Consider the following 22,849-nt stretch of genomic DNA (forward strand, 5'->3'; position numbering starts at 1 on the left):
ACCGCGATGAAGAGTGGCCCCCGCTTGCCACAACTAGAGAAAGCCCTCGCACAGAAACGAAGACCCAACACAGCCATAAATAAATAAATAAATAAAATTAAAAAAAAAAAAAAAAGATTATAGCAGTCCTTACAGTTCATTGCAATGAGAGAGAATTGTTTTCCAGGCAATTAAAGTTCCAGGATTAGCCTTGACTGAACCACCAAAAGAGATGTACTCATCCTAAAATCCATTACTAGTACCAGGCATCTGGAACCAGTTTAAAGGTCAAGTATTAAACTTTATGCTTCCCCTAAAATAGCCCCATCTAAAACCAAATGGACTGCAGGTGGATTAGAGGGATTCCCCAGGGAAAATTGTGGTGTTTTTATCAAATGAAAGAAAAAATGAGAAAACATTGGTAAAAGCAATAGATATACACTCCCAAAGTATACAGTACAGTTTCTAAGAGCAGAATATATATTTAATGTGATCTTCTTATTCATGCTGGATGTTACTTAATTAAAAAATGGGAAAATTTAAGTTTTCTGTGAGTGAAAGGATTGTTTTATGCTTATGATGAATTTATTTAAAAGAGGATATAAACAAAGAGAATGTTAATTTTTAACTGTTAATGTGTGGGTATTTATAACTGAACAAAGGGAAATATGGTTTTTTAGACTTTAGATTTACAGAAGAGTCGCAGAGATAGTACGGAGAATTCAGTATACACTTCACAAATCTTCCCCAAATGTTAACTTACATAACCATGGTGTATTTATCAAAACTAAGAAATTACCATGGTACAATGATACTAACTATATACTTTATCAGGTTTTTACCAGTTTTTCCATTTTTTTTGCTGTCGTGGTTCCCTGTTTTTAATGCAGGATACCCTGTGCATTTAGTCATCATGTCTCTATAGTTCTGTCCAATTTGTGACAGTCCCTCAGTTTTTCCTCGTTTTTCATGACCTTGACACTTTTGAAGAGGACTGGTATTTTATAGCCATTTGGCTTTGTCTTATGTTTTTTCATGATAGTTTAAGGTTATGCACCATTGGAAAGGATACCACAGAGGTGATGTGCCCTTTTCACTGCATCATGTCAAAGAAACTAGTACCAACATGATTTATTACTGGTGATTTTAACCATAATCACTTGGTTAAAGTGCTCTCTGCCAGATTCCTCCACTATAAAATAATGATTTTTCCCTTTCCATATTCTATTTGTTAGAGGTGAATCACTAAATCCAGCTCACACTTAAGGGAAGAAGAATTAAGCTCCACCTTCTTCAGGGAGGAGTATAAAATAATTTGCAAATATACATTAAAACCACCATAGTAACTTTGGGAAGATACCTAAGGGCCATGCAACTATCCTGTTTCTCCTTAATGTTTTGCCCATTAAAAATTTTAACATTCATCAGTGGATGTTGCCTGGAGCAATTATTAATGTGGTGGCCAAATGATGATTTTGTATTTTTCTCATTCCTTCCATATTATTTTCAACTCTTTAGTAAGAAGTTTCCACCCACCCTCCCTCCCTCTTTCTTTCTTTTCTTTCTTTCTTTCTTTTTCTTTTTCTTTCTTTCTTTCTTTCTTTTTCTTTTTCTTTCTTTCTTTCTTTCTTTTTCTTCCTTCCTTCCTTCCTTCCTTCCTTTCTTTCTTTCTTTCTTTCTTTCTTTCTTTCTTTCTTTCTACATTTGTTTATATTATAATGCAAAATATTTGGTAAATAATAAATAGTTTTGGAGAAGTCACATTACCCAATTTTAAGACTTACTATAAAGCTACCAAAATCAAGATAGTGTGAGATTGGTAAAGGGACAGACACTTGGATGAAAGAAACAGGAAAAAAAGCGAACCTTAGCCTAAACCTCATACCTTATACAAAAATTCACTCAAAAATTCATTCAGTCAATTCACAGATCTAAATGTAAAACATACAACTGTAAAACTTTTACAAGAAAATATAAGAGAATATCTATGTGGCCTGGTGGTAGATGAAAAAGTCTTAAATGTGACACTAAAAATGTGATTCATGAAGGAAAAAGGAAAGATAAATTAGACTTTATCAAAATTAAAAAAAAAACTTTTGCTCTGTGAAAGACAATTTAAGAAAATGAAGACAGGCTACAGACTGTGTAAAAATATTTGTAAATTACATATCCAACAAATAAAATGTATTCAGAATATACGAAGAACTCTTAAGACTCAACAATCAAAAAATAATACATTTAAAAATAGGTCAGAGGACTTGAATAAACACATGCAAAAAGAGATACAATGATGGCAAAAAAGGCACATGAAGATACATTCACCTCGATGCATTAGCGAAAAGCAAATTAAAATCATGGTAAGATACCACTACACATCGATTAGAATGGCTAAGGAAAAAAAATACTGGCAAGCAGGAAGACAAAGCAGAGATCATACATTGCTGGTGGCAAACTGGTATAGTCACTCTGAAAATGTTTTGGCAGTTTCTTGTAGAGTTAAACATACACTTACCATATGACTCAGCAGTACGACTCCTGGGTTTTTAGCCTAGAGACTTGAAAACCAATTTTTACACAAATATCTGTATGAAAATGTTTATAGCAGCTCTATTCATATTTGCCAGAACCAAACCAAACCAAACATAAATGGAAAGAACCCAAATGTCCTTCAGTGGATGAATAGTTAAACAAAATGTTTAACTATTACCATACAAAGGGATATTACTCACTAACAGAAAAGAACAAACTGCTGATATGTTCAACAACTTGGGTGAATTTCAAAGGTATTAGGCTGAGTGAAAAAAGCTGGTTTCATAAGGTTCATACTGTATGATTCAATTTGTATGACATTCTCAAAAAGAAAGCAAAAATCCCCTATAGTTTTAGAGAACAGATCAGTGATTGCCAGGTGTAGGGTTGGGGGAGGAACTAACTATAAAGGCATAGCACAAGTGAGTTCTGCATTGTGATGTGAAGGAGCTGTTCGGTATCTTGACTGTGGTGGTGGTTACACAAGTCTATATGTTAAAATTTATTGGACTGTACTTTGAAAGAAAAACGTCAATACTATTGTATGAAAATGCTAAATATAAAAACTAAAAAATAAAATCAATACAGGCTCAAAGCTAATTATTTTGTTCTTTGTTAAAACCCAGTACTTTGGTAATATATTTATTTTTGCTCAGATTATTTCAGTTTTGGCTATTGGGAGCTCTTTCAAAGATCCTGTGTAAACATGGTTTTTATTGGCACTGTTTTATGAAGATTTCATCAATGAAATTCTAATCTTAACTAAAAGGTCAAAAAGGGCAATTAATTGTATAATTGTTCATTGGAAAATGATTAAATTCTTGTGATTATTCAGTTCTATTAGAGATAACATCTGGTTGGTGCAGATTAGTTTCTAATAGATTACTTCCTTTGATAGACATTCTTGCCAATTTGTGAGCTCCTGCTTTGTAACAATTAATTCATATTTTCCATTTCAAGATGATATATATTGATTTGTACAATTTTCTACCTTACTTTGTAGGACTCTCATTTAACTGATTTTCCCCCAGTTAATGCACTGAGTAGGTGGATGCTTACTTGAGATCCAAAGAAATAATTACTGATAATTGTGTAATATTATTTGATCAGTGTATTTTTTTTTAACATCTTTATTGGAGTGTAATTGCTTTACATTGTTGTGTTAGTTGCTGCTGTATAACAAAGTGAATCAGCTATACGTATACATATATCCCCATATCCCCTCCCTCTTGCATCTCCCTGCCACCCTCCTATCCCACACCTCTAGGTGGTCACAAAGCACTGAGCTGTTGATCAGTTTATAAAAAGCAGAAAATGTCTTTAAGCTTTCTACCAGGGATTGATAACAATATTTTTAAAGCATAGTTAAAGCCTGCATAATTCATTTGGTTAGCATTAATTTTGGTAATTAAATAATTATTTCCTTTACTTGGTAAGTAAAGGAATACTGAATGATGTATGTACTAAACAATTATGTTACAAAGTCATATTTATAGGTAAAACATTTAATATAATTTGACAGAAAATTATTTGATATATTTTAAAAGGAATAATTAAACTTCCATGTACACTTGGGACAATATCATTCTGGAAACAGTGTAAACAATTCTAGGTATAATCAAAATGCATTTCAGGCTTGCAAATAGATTTCTACTGTCCTTTTTAAAAAATATAACTTAATCCTTGTTTAATAGCTATCACTTTTTCTAAGATGGCAAAAAGAAAAACATTAATGGGTATGTGTGAGGGAAAGTGTGTGTGTGCATGAGAAATATAATGACCCCTTTTATGGTGGACTTGTGTGGCCTCCATACTGTGTACCTTTTGGACATTTAGAAGGATTGTTATTTGTGGGAGAACATGATATGGTTGCTATAGGCTATGGACAAAACAAACAAATAGTTTAATTGATGCTGGTAATAACAGCAGATTGACCCTAAGGCAAGCAGAAAATTAAAGGGATAGAGGCTCCATTTTCTATACAGTTATGTGTTTTAATATCTTGTTGCTTTGATTATCCATTAGAAATAGTAGTAACAGCTGTAACCAGTCAAAATAATATCAGCATTACCTGAGTCCCTCTATATTCATCAAAGATATTGGCCTGTAATTTTCTTTTTTTGTAGTATCTTTGTCTGGTTTTGGTATCAGGGTAATGTTGGCCTCATAAAATGAATTTGGGAATGTTCCATCCTCTTCCATTTTTTAGAATAGTTTGAGACAGATAGGTATGAGTTTTTCTATATATGTTTACATATATGTGAAGCTGTTCAGTCCTGGACTTTTATTTGCTGGAAGTTTTTTTTATATTACAAATTCAATTTCACTACTAATGATCAATCTGTTCACATTGTCTGTTTCTTCTTGATTCAGTCTTAGCAGCTTGTAAGTTTCTAAAAAAATTGGCCATTTCTTCTAGGTTGTCCAATTTGTTGGCATATAACTGTTCATGGTATTCTCTTATGATTTTTTGTATCTCTGTGGTATCAGTTGCTATTTCTCCTCTTTAATTTCTTATTTGTTTCTTTGGGTCCTCTCTCCTGTCTTCGTGGTGAGCTTGGCTAAATGTTTATCAATTTTGTTTATCTTTTCAAAAAACCAGCTCTTGGTTTCATTCATGTTTTCTATTGTTTATCTCTATTTTACTTATTTCCTTTCTGATCTTTATTATTTACTTGCTTCTGCTGACCTTGTGCTTTGTTTGTTCTTCTTTTTCTAATTCCTTTATGTGGTAGGTTATGTTGTTTATTTGAGATTTTTCTTGTTTCCTGAGGAAGGCCTGTATGATGATAAACTTCCCTCTTAGGACTGCTTTTGCTGCATCCCATAGACTTTGGAGTGTTGTGTTTCCATTATCGTTTGTCATGATGTAATTTCTGATTTTCCCTTTGATTTTCTTCATTGACCCAATGGTTTTTCAGTAGCATGTTGTTTAATTTCCACATGTTTGGTTTTTTTTCCCATTTGTTCTTCCTGTAATTGATTTCTAGTTTCATACCATTGTGGTCAGAAAAAATGCTTAACATAATTTCTATCCTCTTAAATTGGTTGAGATTTGTTTTGTGGCCTAGCATATGATCTACCTTAGAGAATGTTTCATATGCACTTGAAAAGAATGTGTATTCTGTTTTTGGATGGAATGTTTTATATCTGTAAAGCCAACTGGTCTGTTGTGTCATTTAAGACCAATGATTCCTTATTGCTTTTCTGTCTGTGTGATCTGTCCATTGATGTCAGTGGGGTGTTAAAGTCTCCTACTATTATTGTATTATTGTCAGTTTCTCCTTTTATGTCTGTTAGTATTTGCTTTATATATTTAGGTGCTGCTGTATTGGGTGCATATATGTTTATGCATGTACTATCCTCTTCTTGAGTTGATACCTTTATCAGTATATAATCCCTTTCTTTGTCTTTTGTTATAGTCTTTGTTTTAAAGTCTGTTTCATATGATATGAGTATTGCTTTCCCCACTTTCTTGTCATTTCTGTTTGCATGAAATATCTTTTTCTATCCCCTCACTTTCAGTTTGTATGTGTCTTTAGCTCTGAAGTGAGTCTCTTGTAGGCAGCATATAGAAGGGTCTTATTTTTTAATCCAGTTAGCCACTCTGTGTCTTTTGATTGGAGCATTTAGTTCACTGACATTTAAATTATTGATAGGTATATACTTACTGCCACTTTATTACTTGTTTTTGGGTTGTTTTTGTAGTTCTTATCTGTTCTGTTCTTTTTTTGTCTTGTGATTTGATGATTTTCTATAGTAGTATGCTTCTGTTCCTTTCGTTTTAGTTTTTGTTTATCTGTTATAGGTTTTTGATTTTTGGTTACCATGGGGATCCTACATGTTGACCTATGACTATATCTACTTGCAGTCATTTAAGTTCAAACTCATTCTAAAAGATCTAATTTTTTACTCCCCTCCCCTACATTTTTGTTTTTCGTATCATATCTTACAGCTTCACGTTTACCCATAAACTGTTTATTGTAGTTATAGTTGCTTTTACAATTTTTTGTCTTTTAATCTTCATACTGGCTTATTTAAGTGGTTGATCCTCAGTCCTTACTATTGAGTTGGCCAAAAAGTTTGTTTGGGTTTTCCCGTAACATGTTACGGAAAAACCCGAACAAACTTTTTGGCCAACCCATATATATATATATATATATATTTGCCTTCCCTAGTGGAATTTCCCCTTTCCTATAGATTCTATTTTTCCACTCAGAGAAGATCCTTTAACATTTCTTTTATGGTAGGTTTAGTATTGATGAACTCTTTCATCAATAGTTAGTATATCCTTGTAAATATACTTATATAATTAGTATATCCATGTAAATCCATCATAGACTAATAAATATTTACTTCTAATATAAAAATAGAAATTTTCCTCTATTTTTATATTTCAGTAATTAACAGCTAGAAAATATAATTTAAACAAGGAGAGATTCATTAGAGTAACAAATATATGAAATATGTAGGGTTACAATTGAATTTTAATATGTGGAGGAACTTTAGATGAAAACTATATAATCCTATCTTAGAAGATTTCAATGAAAATTTGAATAATTTTAGATATAGAACATAATCTGGAAAGAACTATTTTATATTAACAAAAATATCAGCTCTAATGAATGCATATAAAACATTCCAATTTAAATACTTATATCAAAATTTGATTTGAACTTGGTAGTGTGACTCTTCATAAAATGTAAACTTGAAAATGTTTATTTAGAAAAAGTATGTGGGATTATAAAGTAATAAAAAAATGTAACCTTCCCCATCAGACACTAGAACATGTAATTTAGCACCAGTACATAAAATACTGCATAATTTGCTCAACATTTTGAATATAGACTGAAATGTAAGGTAAAGATTTGAAATATCAATAATTATATATCAACTCTTGTTATATGATAGCAGAAACTTTCTAAGTTTTATTAACAGAATTAAAACAGAATTACTATATAAGTATGTTTGGAACAGATAATAAGTGTAAGATGCACCAAACACTGAGGTCTTGGAGGAGAGAGGAGGTTCAACTTTAAAGAAAAAAGCAATCTGCTTGGAAGTTATGACATCAAATAAGAAGGTAAACAATCCTACTGCATTTAATGGCTACAGTGCACCAGACACTAGAAAGCCACAATTATATACAACTTTCAAATGGTTATTATTGTGCCCCAAACACATTAAAATATAACTGAAAAAGGTAAATAATAATAAAAACCAACAACTCCTGTATTTCAATGTTTATATGACAAAGTAAATTTAGCAAACATACCCAGCATGATTATATTTGAAATAATTCTATTTTAGGGTGTACAATAGTGTTTATCTATTAAAAGGCACACTTATTTTAAAATTCTCTTTATGTCCATAGAGAAAAAGACAGAAAGGAATCAAACAACTTGTTGAGGATATCACAGAAACACTATGGCCGTTATGACAATCATGCATATATTTAGGTTCTCGTATTCAGGCATTATTTTAAATGGTAGAATCTATAATTTTTGAGAATATAAATAAAACATTCCTCAAGTTCTAGGACAATAAATTAAATATCCAAATGTGATATTTGTCAAATCCCTTTGGAAAAGTTATGTTATAATATAAATAGTTTTGTCAGTATGTTTATATCATCAGTATCTTTGGATGATCTTCATTTTAGACTTCTGAATTCTGTAAGTACACAAGAGAAAAAATATAGTCTATTGTATGGCAGAATTTGAAAAAGTATTTATAAACATTGTCTTTTTCTTTTGGACTTAATGGTAGATAGAATTTATATCATTGTTATTAAAAGCATTTAAAAAGTTATAATAGAAAGCATTTCCCAAACATTTGCAAGAGAAAATAGAAAAAGGAAAATATTTGCACTAAATAGTGGTTTAAATGCCATTGTAAGTGGAACTATGGTAGGGGTTAAGTATGCAATTATTTTAGTAAATCTTCTTTTTTTTTCTTTTCTTTTTAAAAAAAGTCAGCTCAGCTAAGAGCTCTGTTGTACCTCAACAAATTGTAAAACTGAAGGGCTCTTGGGTCCATGGCTCTTTGAAGGAAATAGACTAACCTGATATTATACTTAGCCCCACAGTAAATTAATTACTTAGGGCATATGTGGTTTTATGCAGGATACACTCATTCTGAAAATGAGACTTGTTTATGTGAAAAGGTGTATTGAAGTCAGAATCTAGGCAAGAAACTCGTGAGTAATATGCAAAATAAAAATGTTAAGCATAGTTAATTAACAGCTTAAAAATTCCAGAATGTAAAATTAGATTAAATGCTGTAGAGAGTTAGCTGAGAAAACTGTATTCTTAACATTATTACATATCACTTTCTGATGAGTAAATCATCTGAAGCTTATTCATTGAGGAACTCCATGCCCAAGAGCCTAATAATTGAATGAGGCAATGTAGAGTAAAGCAGGCTCACACTCCAGTTGAGGAAATGGGGCATGATAAAATTAATGAATATGATGTTAAAATATAAGTGCACAATATGTTATAAATAATAATGTACTCAGTTTTATAACATGGATCGTTAGAGAATGAGACACACTGTAAATTTAAATTTTCATATGTGGTATTTAATATCTCCAAATATGATACATAAAACTCATCTGTGTGACCACCACCCAGCTTAACAAGTAAAGTAATACCCACGTCTTTGAAACTTAATGAGTTCTTGTCCCTGATAATGTATCCCTCCTCCACTGAGATTATTGTTATCTTGAAATTTGTGCTTATTAATAATTCCTCTCTTTTCTATTATGGGTTTATCTTACACATATATCCCTGTGCTCCACCGTATTAATATGCTACACATTATCCATTCTCTTATCTATGGATATTTGGATTCTTTATAGTTTTCACTATTTTGAACAATGTACAAATGTTTTGCTATGTACAGTCAGTTCACAATTTCAGAATTTTAGAATAAATTTTTGCATGTGAGAATGGTCTTTAATTTTGTAATAAAGTCTTAATTTTGTATTAAGGAGATATATCCTCAGAATGAATTTGAGAGTCTTCCTGCTTTTCCTATTCTATGCAAGAATTTGTGTAGGATTGAAATTATCTGTTCTTTGAGTGTTTGGTAGAACTTCCCTATAAAACTGTGTGGCTTTCTTTGTAGGAAAAATTTGAATTACTAATTATTTTTCCTTTTGGTTATAGAACTCTTCAGATTCTATTTCTGATCAAATTAGTAACATTATTTAGGAATTTGTCTGTTTTTTGTATGTTTCAAATATATTGGTATAAGTTATTCATTCATTTATTATTAATAAAAAATTTCTACTGCATCTGTGTTTATATCCTTTTATTACCTAATAATATTTAAATTTTTTATTTTATTCTTCTTAATCAGTTTTGCTAGAAGATTCTCAGTGTTATTAGTGAAGTCTTTTTATAGCATCAACTTTTGGCTTTGTTGTTTGATCTCTATTGTGTCTTTATCTTCTATTACTTTGTGATATTATCTTTATCCATGCCTTATTTCTACTTTCCTTGGGTTTATTTTATTATGTCATTCTTTTACAAGTTCCTTATGTTCTATGCAACATGGAGAAAATTTAGTTGAGTGAGAGAGGTCATGAGACATAGAGAAAAGAAACATTCAAAACTCATCAGATAGTGTAAGGCCCGCGCACCGCGATGAAGAGTGGCCCCCGCTTGCCGCGGCTAGAGAGGGCCCTCGCACAGAAACGAAGACCCAACACAGCCATAAACAAATAAATAAATAAAGAACTGATTGAAGGACTTTATTAAAAAAAAAAAAACTCATCAGAAAATTCTAGGAAGAGAGGAAGACTAGAGAAAGTGTATTTACAGAATGTTGGAAAGGCAATAAGAATTTTCCAGAAAGACATAAACTCAGATACATGAAGGACAATAATCCTTAAGAAGGAAAAATTTAAAAATAAGCCAATACCTAGGTTCACCTCAGTCAAATGTATAATGCTAAAGAAAAAGACAATATTTTAAAAGCCATCAAAAAAATTGAGAGACTTTGCTAGAATAAGACCTTTACTAAAGGAAATATTCAAAATGGACTGACTGATGGACTTCAGAAGAAAGAAGAATCAACCACGAAAGAATGATGAGCATATGGGTAAATCTAATATAATGTGGGTGGAGTAAATAAATACATAAACAAACTGAAGTTTATTAACTTCAGTTATATATGTGGAGTTGTGTTAAAATCTCCCATTCTTGTTATGGACTTGTCAATTTTTTCTAGTTATTCACTTTTGCCTTACATATTTTGAAGCTATGCTTTTAGATGCACACCAGTTTGGAATATTACATCTTGGTGAATTAAACATATTATTAGTATATGTAGTTTCTCTTTAGCTCTACTAATTATTTTGCCCTAAAATTTATGTTATCTAAAATTAAATGGTTGTATTGGTTTTCTATGGTTACTACTTTTTTTTGGTATAATATTTCCCCCATTCTTTTATTTTCTATCTTTCAATGCCATGGTTACTAGTGTTTATTATAGATAGCATATAGTGGGATTTGGTTTGTATTCAATGTAGCTTTTAAATGAGAGTTCAGAATGCTTTAACTCTAATCATTTCATCCTCCGTCTCATCTTACATGGTATTATTGCCCAGGATTTTTGACCTTTTTTTTTTTTTTACTTTTTAATCTCCTAAACTAGATAGTAGTAGTATTTACTCCATCCACATTATTTTAGACTTACTCATATGCTCATCATTTTTCAAGGTTGATTTTTCTTTCTTCTAAAGTCCATCAGTCAGTCCATTTTTAATATTTCCTTTAGTGAAGTTCCTATTCTAGCAAAGTCTCTCAATTTTTATTTATCTAAAAATACTCTTCTTTTCACTTATTATTGAAAGATAATTTCTCAGGGTATATAATCCAATTCTGATTTATGTTATCACTTAAATGTAATATTCAATTGACTTATGGCTTTCACTGTTGCAGTTAGTCAGATTTCAATTTACCTTCAAAATTATGGGTGCATTTTTTTGATGGCTTTTAAAATATTGTCTTTTTCTTTAGCATTATACATTTGACTGAGGTGAATCTAGGTATTGGCTTATTTTTAAATTTTTCCTTCTTGAGAATTATTGTCCTTCATGTATCTGGAGTTTATGTCTTTCTGGAGAATTCCTATTGCCTTTCCAACATTCTGTATATACTCTTTCTCTAGTCTTCCTCTCTTCCTAGAATTTTCTGATGAGTTTTGAACCTTTCTTTTCTCCATGTCTCATGACCTCTCTCACTCAAATTTTCACCATGCTGTATTTTCTGTAATTTCTTCAGATCTATCTTACAGTTGACTAATTTTCCATTGACCTTAATTTGATGGGCTTTTAAATTATGTCTGTTTGTCTGTCTATCTATCTCTATCTATCCATCTATCTATCTATCTATCTATCTATCTATCTATCATCTATCTAATGAGGCATTGCAAAGAAAAAAAACAAGTGCATAAAGGAGAGAGGAGTGGTTTTGACTTCTCAACTTCATTTGGGATCAGCAAACCTGAAGTTCTAATCCTGAGGTAATATAGTAATGTATTTACCTATCTGCAGAGGATTCTCTTTCTGAGCTGTTTTCTGCTAAAGCATTAGGTTTTAAATGTTTTTGTTTAAATATTATAGTCCCATTCTAAATGTTAGTTTTTTTCCCTTTTTATGGTTTTACTGAAAATAAAGGCTATGCTCCTAATAAGCTTTAATAGAAACAAGAGAAGATTCATTACCCAAAGTACAAATAATTTAACTAAGAACACTATGCAGGTTGGCCAAAGGTAATGTTTCATCTGAGTTCCTTTAAAAAAAAAAAAATTTCTCTGTACAACCATCCTCAGGCAGGCTTTAGTTTCTGGAGAACAATAAAGGAAGGTAATTGGATTCTAACATTCACTACGGTCTGACCCTGGGAACATCCCAAATACCTTTTTGGGTCTTTTAAAATCATTTCACCAGAACTGAAATGCTTTCACTGAAGATGGCCCTACACACTAACTTTGATTTAGTTGCTCTTCTAATTATTAGTAATTTTTAGTAAACTAGGAATAAGTGATAGAATTCGGGCAGTTGGGTATGTCTAAAGTTGACTGCTATCATTATTGCAAACTTGCTGGCTTTCCATTTGAGATAAGGGAAATATTCAGGAGTTGAGATGATCGATTCATCTAAATACATGGAGGATTTAGAATAACAATATGTTCTTATTCTTTATCTTTGGCTGTAACATTTTGCTAATATTTTTATTTGGAGTGAGAAACACGGCAGTCTTCTTGGTTATAAAGGCTCACTCTTTCCAAGGTTGTGCCACTTGTGCTAGTCAAGATGACAAATGCCATATTTTACTTTTCCTTTAACTCTTCCCCCACAAGCAGTTCTTAGAAGAGACAAAATTCTCCTGTGCCTCTTAGGCTTTGCGTAAGGTTCTCAACCTGTGAAATCCTCCTTTTTTCACCACCATTCCTCACCCTCACTTCTATAGTCCTCCCAGGATTTCTCTTTATCTTTATAACTTGTGATTGCCCTGTGGGATACAATCTGTATATCTTCAGTCTGAGATAGATAGGTGTTCTCTGAATTCTCTTAACACTGTATGCAAGGTACTTTATTATAATTATCTATTTATTTGATGGATTCTCTTTACCATTCTCTAATTATTAGATTAGGAGCTCATTGAAATCAGAGGCCTCAATCATCTCAGTTTCTCTAGTGCCCAGCATAGTGACAAACATAAAGTAAGTAAAGAAAAAAAAAAAAACAAAAAACCTGGCTTAATTACTAGGCTCTAAATAAAGGCTTTATTAAATTATAAAAATGATCCTCGAACACACGTGCTGTAGAGCTTCTACTATCCTCCTAAGAAGGACAGCATTTCATGACAGCTATATTTAGCTAAGTAGAATCATTGGCCAATCGGAGTGTCAACACAGGCACAATCTTCTTAATTTCCTTTCTCAATTTATCTTCAGTTAACTTGCTGACCCATGTCAAAACCTTTTCATGGTAACAATGGTGGAATTAGAAATACTTTATTCTCACTCTATATAAAATTTGCGGACTTGGAAACTGGTTCAGATTGGAGAATACAGAAGTTTACTATTTGCTCTGACTCCTCTCTCAATCATTAAAATCTTCATTCTGTTACTTCTTGGTCTAGAAAAGCTGATATAAAAAACAAACAAAAACTCAAACCTCGTTTAATTAAATATTTTGTGTACATTTTCACCTTTGGTTAACTTATTTATGGATATATTTATATAATTTACATAAGGAGATGTTCATTATCTGTCTTACAGAAATTCAGTTATGTCTTAACTGGAAACTTATAGAGGGTAATTCTCATAAATTCAGTTTACACAGTGCCTGGTTCAGCACCATAACTGATGTGTAATTTGTGGTTTTTTATAATGATGTTAAAACGTTCAGTTACAAAGGTGGGCTGTGGTCACATAATCTTCCTGTTCCCTGTTCAATGAATAATTCAAGTAGTAGCCTTCACACTCCCCATAAGATTGAGAAGATATATCTATTCCCAAGTCTTGTTTTCTATTATTGAGATGTAAGGAGCTACGGCAAATGCAGAGTCTCTGGGGCCTTGTTACAGGGGCCAGCTTCAATTTTCCTTTGTGAAGCCAGAAGGATATGCGGAGAGAAACTTTAGAATCACTAGTGAAAAAGCAGGCACAGTTTCAGGGGCAGTGTCCCTATTGCATGGAAAGTGTATGTGTATTTGGCAAAATAGTGTGTGTGGGGTGGTGGGGTTCCTTTACTTATATTGTGTTTTATGAACATAGCCAGATATTGAAATCTCTCTATGGATGTTATTTGGATATATGTAATCTTATACAGAGAAACGTGGATGGTAGGTTTTAAAATTATTTGTTTTATGTATGGTTATAATATGGTGCTAAACATTAATTAGATAGTTGTAATTGACATATATGAGAATGTAAAACATACTTGTGTGTTTACGTATGGGGCGAAAACCAAAGAAGAAACTGTAAACTGAAATGCAAAGCTATATGTGATTACCTGAGTGATCTTGTAGCAATTATCCACTGGGCAACAGCAAACTAAGTCATTCATTAGGTTCTTGGAATCTGGGGAGAAGTTATATTTATATTTAATGAAAAGTGTTCTGTCTTTAATCAAAAATTTGCATCTGTACATTATCTGAGCCTTCATATTTCACTCCAGATATGTAAAAATAAATATAACAAAACTATCTTTCTGTGTTTCTAAAAGATGTTAAATGTTTCATGAGAGAAAATAGCACTAAACTTTAATAACAAATTTCCCATAATCATGGACAAACAACTTACTGGGTTTTTTCCCTCCCTAGGTTCTGATTTAATGAAACCAACCATTTTGTACAGTGCTCTGTTTCCTGTCTCAAGTGTTGCCTGGAAAGAAAGTCTTAGGTGAGTATTCCCAAAAATATTGCTTCATTTACAATTTTAAATATTATTTTCATAAGAAGTCTGTTGACAAAGACAGCCCAAACAGGAAAAACAATAGAAAACTTTATGATGTATAAAATGAATTCTTCAAAAGAATTTTGTTTCAAAATGCCAAGGGTTATAAGTCAAAGATATGCAGCACATATTACTATTTATTACCTTGCATTGGCTGAAATTCATCTCTTCTGACAACCCCGGGTAAATCATGTTACATATTTCATAAAATATGAGTGCTGGTCCTTTTCTGAAGATGCCACTTAGTGTGTGAACTCACTGCCATTGGCTGCCTGCCAGTTGCTGTAAGCTCCCTTAAGACCACTCCTTCTGCAGAGTCCTATGGCAGTTGAATCAGAGAAGAAAAGGTATTTATAGAAAACATATGCAAAAGGTTGATAGCTTGTTCAGTTTTTAGTGCACAGACTGACAGCTAAATACAAATTGAGAAATGTAAGTTTCAGTTCAAGCAAATTTACTGGGTGAAAACCTCATTTTTTCATTTCATTTGAATACATTCACTGGTTTCTCAGAATATGCAACTTTATAGTGAGCATATTTTTTATTCTTGAAGGCTCATTATTTTACAGTGAGGCTACTGAACCTAGACCACGTAGAGCAGATTACCCAGTATAATATTAATCAAAATATACATGGCAAATGGGATTCCAAACAGTGCCAAATAGGCACCTGTTTTTATCAGAGAATAAAAAAATGCATTTAGCTCCTTTATTAAAAGGTATTATGGACAATTTATTTTTAAGCCATCTCTCTAGGACTATTAACTAGCATATAATTTAATGTACTCTCAAGCAACTTGACTTTTACTGTTTCCTTCAAAACAATGATGTATAAAAGCAACTTGATATAAAGATACCTTTGACCCTGAGAAAAGATTTGAATTATTAAGAATAAATTAAGTAATCGTTTAGACACATGTAGCAGTTACTCTGGGTCTTGCAAAATAACATATTTTCTTTTGCCATGTATGACTTGATGTTTCATAGGGAAAAATGAAGCCAGTGCCATTTCTAATTTTATAATTTATGTTCTCTGAATAAACCATATCAGTTTTGTAAGTTTTGCTTAAATTTGAACAGAGTTGCTAAATGCTTAAATATTTCTAAACAAACAAATGAAAGGAGATCCTCTAACTTTCTATAAGAGAGAAATAAGTTCTATTATGTCTGCTTAGGAAATTTTGGGTAGGTTTGAGGGTACTCAATTTTATACTATCTTTACAGTGTTTTCTTTATAGAGAAAAGGAAACCAATTCACTTCCATCAAAATGTAGCCAGATGATTTAATACTAAATAGGCAATTGGGATAATGATAGGGAAAAAAAGGAAGCTAGGCTAAGAAGTATAAACAGAACTAAGCATTGTGACGTTTTTAATTGGGTAAATTTTTTGAATGGTAAGTGGAAAATAAAACTTAAATTATAAAGGTAATGCAAAGATTCATGCTCCTTTTAAAGAAGTGAAAATATTCGAGAACAATACTGTTAAGTGAAAACAGCAACAAAAGCAGCAATAAAAACTTGACATCACCCCCTATCCTCCTGAAATAAGATTCTGCATCCTGCTCTAGGTAACTAATATAAACGATTTGAAACGTATCCTTAAAACACTTTTCCTATATAGTTACATAATTATATTATTTATATCTCTATATTGGATGTGCATACATGCATGTTTACATAAAGGAATTATATATTACATATGTTTATACCTATATATAGTCCACATATAATTTTTTAAAATTTTCACTTGAAATAAAATGAATCAATAATTTGGTATATATGTCTTTTATTTTTCTTACTTTTTCATTCTGTTTTTGAGTGCGGATGGGATTAAGTATTTTAAACCATTTCCCTGCTGATAGACATTGGATTGTTTTAAGTTTTTGTTTACAAACAATGTAAAGAAATCTTTATGTCTGTGAGATAGATTTCTAAGTGACTGATTGGTTTTCCTAGATACTGCAAAATTATCTCTAAGAAGTTTTTACTCATCTGTATCTCTTCCCCCCGACAGTAAAAGTACTACTTCTTTCACAGCTTCATCAAAACTCTATATTATCAACCTCTATTTTTAATCTACTGGTAAAATGTTTGATTATTTTAACATGCATTTCCATTATTACTAGTGAGGTTGAGCATTTGTACATGTTTATTGTGTACACACACACAGACACACACAGACACACACAGTCTCACATGGATTACAATCTTAATCTTGAATCCCCCAAAAACAACTTATCCTGGTAGATTTTATTTTCTTTACTTTACCAAAAAAAAAAAAATGTTCAGAAGCATTAAGTGACTTGCCTAAGGCCATCCCACTAACAGTTGCCAGGGCTTGGATTCAAACCCCATGCAAGCCACTGCACGGCTGGCTACCACCTCCACCCTCTGGTCATCACTGTCTGAGAGCTGAAACTAGCAGGCTGAGCATCGCCTTGTTCAGCCTCAGCTGGGAACGTGCATATAGGGCAACTCAGATGTTTCACAGCTCTGTGCGTGTCTGCAAATGACTGCAAAACCTCCTGAGTTTTGATTCTGAGGTTCCAAATAAATTTCAGGGAGCAGAAGAATTCTCAAATATGGAATTGTGAATAATGAGAGTTGACTGTATACACACATACTCTCTCTATATAATGTACATACATGCATATATATTTGAATTGCTTTTTAAAACATTCTATGAAGTTTTCTTTTTCTTATTCTTTTGTGGAATATATTTCTAGATTATGTATATTACCCTTTGTTTATTAGATATTTTCCAAACATTTTCTCCCAGTTTGGGCCTCCTGTTTTAAGTCTGTTAATAGTATCTTTAATCACAAAGGAGATTTCTATTTAGTCAAATATATCTATCTTTCCATGTCTTTTTTTTAGTCTTACCTAGAAAGGACTTCTTCATCACCTGAAAAACACATGAAACAACAACAAAAACTCATAGTCCTCTTTTTTAAACTTTTAGCACTTTAATTCACCTTCAGTTAATTTTTTGTATATGTAATGATGTTGGCTTTTTTAGTCATTTTTTTTTTCAAGAGAAAACTCGTTTATCCTGAAGATATTGTTTAAATTATCATTTCCCCTCATTTCAAATCCTCCCTTTACCCCTACATATATAATCCTTTGTTTTTGGACTCTTTATTGTCTTCCATTGATCTGTATCTCTTCCTAAATCAAGAAACATCCTGTTTTAATAGATGTCCTTTTACAATGTATGATAGAAACAAATCTCTCCTTACTGCCCTCCTTTGTTAGAATTGTCATAATAATTCTTTAATGTTTTCTACAGGTAATTTAATGTTAGCTTTTTAAATTCCATAAACAGTTTTGTTGTATTTGTATTGAAACCTAAATTAATTATCCACTGCTATGTAATTACTCCAAAATTTGGCATTTGAAAACAATACACTACTAACTTTATTAAATTAAAAAATATTATCTCAGAGTTTCTGTGGGTCAGGAGTCCTGGCATGGTTTTTCTGGATGCCTCTACCTCAAGGTCTTTTATAAACCAGCTGGGGCTGCAGTCACCTCAAGACTAGACTGGGGTAGTATCTGCTTCCAGGTTGGTGTCAGGATTCAGTTCCTCAGGGATTGTTGGATGGAGGGACTTATTTTCTCCCAACTGTTGGCCAAAGGCTTTTCTCAGTTTTTTGCTGCATGGGTTTCTGTATAAGTCAACGACATGGCCACTAACTTCCCTCAGAACCAGACAGGGAGAGAGTAAGAGAGGGTGAGCAAGCAGAAACCAGAATCTTTTCCTGTAACCTGATTTCAGAAGTGACAGCCCATCACTTTTGCCATATTCCACTCATTAGAAGTGAATGGGAGGGCATTGTGCCAGGGCATAAACACCAGGAGGTGAGCATCCTCAGGGTGTTAGAGGCTACCTCCCACGAATGCATAGGATAACTGGAGCCAGCTTTATAATACTGAGTCTTCCCATAGAAGAATATGGTAGGTTGCCTCAGTTGCATAGTTTTCTAAATATGTTTCAATTATTTTGTTATTGTGAATAGGATTTGACGAATTTCCAGTTGGAGTTGGTATTGCTGTTATACAAAAGTCTATCTTTCTCTGTGTGTGAAACATTTCTTATAAACTTTATTTTTATTTTACTTTTTGAATTCTATTAGCATTTTTATCTGCAAATAATAATGGTTTAAATTTATTTATTTTAATGAAGTATAGTTGATTTACAATTTCATATTAGTTTCAGATATACTACACAGTGACTGAGCATGTTTATAGATTATACTCCACTTAAAGTCATCACAAAATAATGGCTATATTTCCTTGTGCTGTACAATACATCCCTGCAGCCTATCCATTTTATACATAGAAGTTTGTACCTTTCAGTCACCTACCCCCATCCTGCCTCTCCTCCCTTCCCTCTGGTAAATATCAATCTGTTCTCTACACATGTGTGTCTGTTTCTGTTTTGCTATATTTATTTATTTGTTTTATTTTTTAGGTTTCACGTTTTTTAGATTTCACATTACTGAAGCATAATATTCTCTGGGTCCATCCATGTTTTTCCAAATGGCAGAATTTCACTGATTTTATGGCTGAGAAATATTTCATTGTGTATACATAGTACCTCTTCTTTATGCAGTGATCTGTTGATGGACATATAGGTTGCTTCCATATCTTGGCTATTGTAAATAATGCTGCTATGAACAATTGGGGTACATGTATATTTTTGAATTAGTGTTTTAATTCTCTTCAGACATATACCTAGGAGTGGAATTGCTGGATTATATGGAAGTTCTATTTTCATTTTTGTGAGGAACGACTGTACTGTTTTCCACAGTGGCTATACCAATTTATATTTCCACCAGCAGTGTATGAGGGTTCCCTTTGCTCCACATCTTTGCCAACATTTGTTATTTGTGCTCTTTTTGATGATAGCTATTCTGACAGGTGTGAGGTGATACCTCATTGTGGCTTTGATTTGCATTTCTCTGATGATTAACAGTGGTGGGCATCTTTTCATGTAGCTGTTGGCCATCTGTATGTCTTCCTTGGAAAAATGTCTATTCAGGTCTTCTGCCCTTTTTTAATTGTTTTTTTGTTGTTGTTGAGTTGCATAAGTTGTTTATGTACTTTGAATATTAACCCATTGTTGGTCATATCATTTGCAAATATTTTCTCCCATTCCGTAGGTTGTCTTTTTGCTTCATTGATGGCTTCCTTTGTGTGCAAAGGCTTTTAAGTTTAATTATGTCCCATTTGTTTATATTTGCTTTTATTTCTTTTGCCTTAGGAGACAGATTTAAGAAAATATTGCTATGATTTATGTCAAAAAATGTCTGCCTGTGTTTTATTCCAGGAGTTTTATGGTTTCAGATCTTACACTTAGGTCTTTAATACATTTTGAGTTTATTTTTGTATATGGTATGAGGAAATATTCTAATTTCATTGTTTTATGTACAGCTGTCCAGTTTTCCCAGCACCACTTATTGAAGAGAATGGCTTATCTTCATTGTATACTCTTGCCTTCTTTTTTGTAGATTAATTGACCATAAGCATGTAGGTTTATTTCTGGGCTCTTTATTCTGTTCCACTGATGCACGTCTATTTTAATGCCAGTACCATACTGTTTTGATTACTGTGGCTTTATCGGTTAGGCTGAAGTCAGGGAGGGTAATACCTTCAGCTTTGATCTTTTTTCTCAGGATTGCTTCAGCAATTTGGAATCTTTTGTGATTCCATGCAAATTTTAGAATTATTTGCTCTAGTTCTGTGAAAAATACCATTGGTATTTTGATAGGGATTGCATTAAATCTGTAGATTGCTTTTTAAAATATTTTAAAAATATTAATTCTTCCAATCCAAGAGCTCAGGATATCTTTCCATTTCTTTGTATCATCTTCAATTTCCTCGTTCAGAGTTTTGTAGTTTTCAGAGTATAGGTCTTTCACCTCCTTAAACTTATTTCTAGGTATTTTATTCTTTTTGATGTAATTTTAAACAGTATTTTTTTTTACTTTCTCTTTCTCATAGTTCATTATTAGTGTACAGAAAAGCAACAGATTTCTGTATATTAATCTTGTATCCTGCAACTTTACTGAATTCATTTATTCCAATAGTTTTTTGGCGTAGACTTTAGGGTTTTCTACATATAGTATCATGTCATCTGCAAATAATGATAGTTTTACTATTTCCCTTCCAATCTGGATACCTTTTATTTTGGTATGACTGCTATGGCTAGGACTTTCAATTATGTTAAATACCACTTCCAATATATGTTAAATAGGCTGTGGGTTTGTCATAAATGGCCTTTATTATGATGAGATATGCTCCCTCTATATCAACTTTGATGAGAATTTTTATCATGAATGGATATTGAATTTTTTCAAATGCTTTTGCTGTGTCTATTGATATGTTCATGTGTTTTTTATTCTTTCTTTTGTTAATGTGGTGTATCACATTGATTGATTGGCTGATATTAAACCATTCTTGCATCCCTGGGATAAATCCTACTTGCTCATGGTGTGTGATCCTTTTTATATATTGTTGAATTTGGTTTGCTAGTATTTTCTTGAGGATTTTTGCACCTATATTCATCAGAGATATTGTTCTGTAATTTTCATATTTTGTAGTTTCTTTGTCTGGTTTTGGTATCAGGGTAATTGTGGCCTCATAGAATGAATTTGGGAGTGTTTTGTCCTCTTCAATTTTTTGGAATAGTTTGAGAAGGATACATATTAATTCTTCTTTATATGTTCAGTAGAAATTCCCTTTTGAAGCCAGCCAGTCCTGGACTTTGTTTTGCTGAGAGGTTTCTTTTTTTAATTACAAATCAGTTTCACTACTAGTCATCTGTCTGTTCATATTGTTAAGTATTTCTTCCTGATTCACTCTTGGAAAGCTGTATGTTTCTAGACATTTATCCATTTTTGGCTAAAGGTTTATCAATTTTGTTTCTCTTTTCAAAAACTCCTGGTTTTATTGATCTTTTCTATTGTGTTTTGACCTCTATTTTATTTATTTCTTCTCTGATTGTTAATATTTCTTTACTTCTGCTGACTTTGTGCTTTTTTTCCTTCTTTTTCTAATTCTTTTAGATGGTAGTTTAGGTTGTTTGAGATTTTTCTTGTTTCTTGAGAAAGGCCTGTATAACTACGGACTTCCTTCTTAGAATTACTTTTGCCTCATCACATAGATTTTAGAAACTTTTGTTTTTATTTTCATTTGTCTCAAGATATTTTCTAACTTCCTCTTTGATTTCTTCATTGACCCATTGTTTAGTAGCATGCTGTTTAGTTTCCATGTGTTTGTGTTTTTCCCATTTTTCTTCCTGTAAGTTCTGGTTTCATACTGTTTTGGTTGGAAAAAACGATTGATATCATTTCTATCCTCTTAAATTTGTTACAACTTGTTTTGTGGTCTAGCATGTGATCTATCCTGGTGAATGTTCTATGTGCACCTAAAAAGAATGTGTATTCTGCTGTTATTGGATGGAATGTCCTGTAGATATCTATTAAGTCTAACTGGTATAATGTGTCATTTAAGACCAATGTTGCCTTATTGATTTTCTGTCTGAATGATCTGTTCACTGATGTCAGTAGGGTGTTAAATTCCCCTACTATTATTGTATTACTGTCAGTTTCTCCCTTTATGTCTGTTAATATTTGCTTTATATTTAGGAGCTCCTATATTAGGTGCATATATGTTAATGAGTATAATATCCTCTTTATGTATTGATCCCTTTATCATTATGTAATGCCCTTCTTTGTCTTTTGTTATAGACTTTGTTTTAAAGTTTATTTTGTCTGATATGAGTATAACAACCCCTGCCTTGATGTCATTTCCATTTGTATGAAATAGATTTTCTCATCCCCTCACTTTCAGTCTGTG

The sequence above is a fragment of the Eubalaena glacialis genome, chromosome 4 (assembly GCF_028564815.1).
Source record: "Eubalaena glacialis isolate mEubGla1 chromosome 4, mEubGla1.1.hap2.+ XY, whole genome shotgun sequence".
NCBI lineage: Eukaryota > Metazoa > Chordata > Mammalia > Artiodactyla > Balaenidae > Eubalaena > Eubalaena glacialis.